This window comes from Pinus tabuliformis, chromosome 5_2 (assembly GCF_031772625.1).
Source record: "Pinus tabuliformis cultivar Carrire ecotype Pingquan chromosome 5_2, CPIR1, whole genome shotgun sequence".
In the NCBI taxonomy this organism is placed as follows: domain Eukaryota; kingdom Viridiplantae; phylum Streptophyta; class Pinopsida; order Pinales; family Pinaceae; genus Pinus; species Pinus tabuliformis.
In genome coordinates, this window is record NC_142306.1 from 936,884,571 (window position 1) to 936,890,082 (window position 5,512).

General features: G+C 37.6%; 1 protein-coding gene across 1 annotated transcript in view; it reads right to left on the reverse strand.

The window, feature by feature from the left end:
- LOC149162347 (cytochrome c oxidase assembly factor HCC1-like) overlaps positions 1-5,512 on the reverse strand; it is a 238,296-nt gene that overhangs the window by 209,559 nt on the left and 23,225 nt on the right. The gene's annotated exons all lie outside the window — the stretch shown is intronic.

The window sequence follows — 5,512 nt, forward strand, 5'->3', positions numbered from 1 at the left end:
CAAAAGGTAGTTGCTAAAAGAACAAATGTAACTAAAATGAAGCATTTCAATGTTAGGGGTAGGCATAATCCCTGTGAGAAATTACACCTTCATTACGTCCATTGTCGGAAGAATGGATATGAAGCAAAAACTTGTAGGATCCCATGGGGGAAGATCAAAGGCAAACGAAAACAAAAGGAAGGAAAACACAAAACTCCAAAACCCACTCAAGCTATTATTTCTCATTGCAATACAAGCATAAAAGAAAACTTGTTCAAAGCTTCATTTACCTCTTGGCAAGATGCCTGGTTGCTAGGCATTGGTGCAACTTTCCACATCACGTTCTGAAGAGATTTCATTGAAGAATTGAATGACAATGTTAAAGGTGCAGTGAACTTTGTAGATGATTCCAATCTTAAAACCTATCAAAATTGGCACTATCATGCTCAAATTGCGTGGAATCCCAAGCTTCCTTTTGTTGTGCATATTGCATTCACTTATTCGATGGAAAAGTTGAAGTAAGGAGGTCTTCCAACAATAAGGTTGTCACAACAAGAGGGGAGGATGAGAAACAACAAATGAACAGGACAACTTCTCAAGCACAAAATTCAGCAAAACTTCCTCACCATGATGAAGGCACATTGCCATCTAGTTTCGTGGCATGCTACATTTGGGCACATTAATTATGACAATCTACATGTGTTGAATGAAAATGGTGTTTCTAGTTTGCCCACCATTTCAAGGAACTTGAAACAATGTGAGGCACTTGGAAAACATAGCAAGCAGCCATTTCATGATTCTACTCCAAGATGATGTAGAAAGCTAGAGTTGATACAATGGTGTCACCCCATGCTTATTCCATCTACATTTCGTAATAAAACATATCATGATTTCTATTGATGACTGCACCACGACGTGTTTGGTTTATTTGTTGAAAGAGAAATCTCAAGCATTTGAAACATTCTAAAGTTTTCATTTGTGCATTGAAAATGAAACTCAATCTCATATTGACATGCCTTGTGCTAATAATGGAGGATAATATACCTCAAATAAGGTTGAATGTTATCTTTGCCAACATGTGATCAAGCATCAAACCACTATGCCATACAATCCTCTTTAGAATGGTGTAGCAAAAAGAATGAAGAAGACATTCTTGAACATGCTACATTCAATATTATTTTTCAAGATTGTGAAGATGATGTTTTAGGCTAATGCAAATCTACGTGCAATATATGTGAATTACAAGTGTCCATCTCATGCTCTTGGAAACAAGACTCCATATGAAATGTGGTATGGTCATATTTCTTTGATGAGAAATCTTACAGTCTTCGGTTCCACCTACTATGCCTTAATTCCCAAGAAGCAAAGAAACAAGCTTAATGCAAGGAATTGAAAGTGCTTCTCCTTGGGGTACTCAAATATCAACAAGTTATATCATCATTATGATGATGTAAAAAAAAGTTAATTTTTTTAGAGATGGTTGTCTTGAATCAACTTGGAACAACAAGGATGTAAAGAGATATCATGAGTTTGATGATGAGATTCCACATCCTGAATGGGAGAATCCCTATCTTGGATCAATCTTTGGAATCTCCTTTTGAAGTTCATGATGAGATTCCACATCCTGAATGGCGGAATCCCTATCTTGGATCAATCTTTAGAATCTCCTTTTGAAGTTCCATTTTTCCCTCATTGAGAAGATGTAGCCACCTCATCAAAACTGAAGGTTCAAATGAACGATGTGAATGTGAAAATTGAAAGGTTGAACTTTGATGAGAATTCAACACCATTTCAATCTATGGAGCAACCAAGACCATCTCAAAAAGGCCCACCAAAGTGACTCATAAAGACACTTGAAAGTGTTCATGTTGATGAGGTTGAAAAAACAAAAACTAGAAGTTCTACAAATGATGGAGGTGATATAGATAATTCAGATTCATGTGATGTAAATGATATGGATGTTACACGACTGTGAATTGAATTTATCTACTAGCATTGAACCAACTTCATTTGAAGAAGTTGCTTCTCATGATGAGTGGAAAGAAGCCATGCAGAAGGAGTATGATGCTCTCATGAAGAATGTGACATGAAAGTTGGTGGGTCCTCCACTTGAAACAAAACCAATTGGCTGCAAGTGGGTCTACAAGAACAAGTATAAATTAGATGGATCACTTGACAAGCATAAAGTGAGGCTTGTGTCAAAAGGATTTGATCAGAAAGAAGGCAAGAACTATGACGAGAATTTTGCCCCCAAAGCAAAATGGGCTACCATTCATGTGTTATTGGCTTTGGCAACAAAGAATAGGTGGAAGAAACACCACATGGATGTGAAGATGACCATCTTAAATGAAGAATTGTAAGAGAATATCTGCATGTCTCAACCATAAGGGCTTGTTGTGAAGGGTCAAGAACAAAACATATGCAAGATCATCAAGTCTTTGTATGGCATAAAGAACCTTGCACATGGTACAAAAAGTTAGCTAAGCATCCCTTGAAAATCAATTTCAAGCATTTTAATCTTGATGGTGCAACTTTGTTTGTCAAGAAAGTTGGAAAAATTGTTGTACACTTTGTGTTGTATGTACATGACCTTTTTATTACAGGGAGCAACAAAGCATATATTGCATCCATAAAGAATTGAAGAAGGGTGTGAGATGACACACATGGGATATCTCCACTACTACAAGGGTATTGAAGTAATTGAGAATCCAAAGCATGTATTCATTTCCAAAAAGTTCATTGGAGAATTGTTGACCAAATGTCGCATCACAACTTGTAATCTTCTTTCTACTCCAATGGGTCAAAATCTAAAGCTTACATCAAGAGAAGGGAATGAAATTCAGGATGCAACTATGTATATACAACTTGTGGAGAACCTTATCTATTTTACTATGACTAGACTGAATATTTAATTGCAGTTGGGATTCTTTCTAAGTTCATGCAAAACCCTATGAAGGTCATTGGTGTGCTACACAGAGAGGTCTAAAGTACTTGAAAGAAACTAAAGCTCAAATACTCTAAGGTGGATGACTTCAAGCTAGTTGGGCATTCATATTCAGACTTTGTTGGGGAAAAGGAGAATGGAGTGTCTACTTCAAGATACCTCATGAGCCTTCGATCCGAATTTATCTCTTGGAGATCACTCAAACAAGTTGTTCTAGTAGATTCCATTGCATAGGCAAAGTATGTGATTGTTGCAGAGGCAACAAAGGAGATTGTGTGGCTCAAGAAGATACTAGAGCTTTTGCAAGAGAAGCAAATGAATGTTACTCCACTTTTGATTAATAACACTTTTGCAATCAAGTTGGCCAAGAATCCTAGATTCCTCGATTGAACCAAGCACATCAACACAGTACTATTCAATTCGACATCATGTAGAGGCCGAGACAATTTAGTTGATGCATTCTTCCATGAGTGTGCAAACAACAAACATCTTCACCAAAGCACTTGGAAGAGAAAATTTTGAAAAAGTCACAACAATGCTTGGAATTACAAACACCCCTTTGAATTAAGAGGAGGGGGTGGGGGTGGTGGGAAGGTTGGATACTTAATCTTTGGGATTATGGTATTTTGTAAATAGTGTTATAAATATTAAATTAGGAATATGAAGTCATAGGTGAACATCAAGTGTCATCAAACGTCTTCGAAGATGAAACCAAGAGACATCTCTTCAATATTTTAAGTATGGCTCAATAATGAAAAAAACAATCTGTGAAGCTATTGAATACTCATGCCTCACAATAACCAATGCCAAAAGGTGGTATTGTAAGCAAATTGAAAGCAAGGTCTTGGACCTTTTCTCTTCGAGCTAACATCATGTCACACATTTTTTCTTCTTGGAAAAAGATGTCTTCTCAACAAAGGCTTCCCAAACAAGAGAGAAACCATTTAGGGAAATAGGGAATAATTCCTCATCTTCAATCTTCATATTAATAGCAGAGAATTGATCTTTGAGCTCAATTATCTTCATGAGGTAATTCGCCATGATGTCTAAACTATCTATGCATGTTTGGGTAAAAGTTTGTTCTCATGAGCATCTTCCCAAAAAATGACAATTCCATAAAGAGTTGTTAATGCATCCAAAATCTCCTTCATTTATTCCCTTCTCATCTGAGGCATAAATTGTTGAGGATTAGGAGTTATTATTTTGTCCTACTCTATGCGCAGAGACAATCCTTTCCACAAGCATCTACAACCTTCACTTCAAAGGGATGAAATCAAAGCCCACTCTAATTGATCACCTTTCCCAAGACCTAACATTTTGAATTTCACCATCTCATTTATCACATTCCCCCAGACCTGACATTCCAAAGTTCACCATTCTTACAACCCTCTAGACCAAAATTTAAACATTACAATTCAACCAAAATAAATCAGCAGCCGGCAAGTCGGATGCATCTGGAGGCAACAACGGCATCGTGCATAAGGGTTTCGCTCTGCAACGATGAAGCAAACGCATCTGAGTGTTTAGAGAGTTACGATGATGGCTACCACCATTGTGTTGGGTATCAACATAGGTTTATCAAGCCACGAGGACAGTCTTGACGGCAATTGGATGTCTCAATCATGGAGGGAAAGATTTTAACAGTGTAACCAGAGGGTTTCAAAAATTTGGTGTTTTCCTTTTCGGTGACTCTCATTATGTGCTGGATATTCCACGATTTCAATCTGTCACTGTTTTTACCCACTTTAACTGTAGATCTGATATATCTTTTTTCATATTTGGCTCCCCCCCAACATAGATCTACCTCTCTTCTGGCCAAATCAGGGGTTTTTCATCTCTTTCGAGACGCCCTGTATGATCTGAATTTTTACATGAAGATCCCTGTTGTCAGGGTATTTTATATGCGGATCTATGCATTTTTGGTCTTCCATTTGTAGAACACGAAGGGTAGCGTTCTTTGTTGGCATATGCAGCGATGGAAGGGGCCTGGGATAAAGGGCAGTATGTTTTACACAATCTAGACCGATATACACCATATCTGCATCGCTCTTCACCAGATCTGGAGAGGTCTTGGGAAAAAGACAATCATTTTCAAATTTTTATTAAGAGCCTTAATGGCATGTCATTTGTTCTTTGGATCCAGGGTTTGGATCTAGTTAGTAATCTAAAGTAAGCGATCCAAAAGAGTTTGGGTATACCATTGTCGACCCAAGTCTTCTAATACGCGGGAAAGGTATTCAAAGACAATCATCGGTTGGAATTTTATGGTGTTACCAAAGATTCAACAATAATTTTAAATCTGAGGATGCGGGGAGGTTCTAGAAACCCAAATCAAAATGGAACCACATCATTCAAAGATGCGCTCAAAGGGAAGGTTGGCTCACAAGCAAAACAAACTCAAAATATGCCAAGTTTGTACATTATTGAGCAAATGGACAAGGTTCCAGAAATGGACATCAAAACCCCTAAAGGTAAAAACGTTGATGACCTACAACCATCAGCAGTAATATGTTGTTTTAATGGCTTTTGGCCAAAGACAGAAGATCTGTACAAGTGGGTACACTCCTCATGGACAGAATGTGTGATATC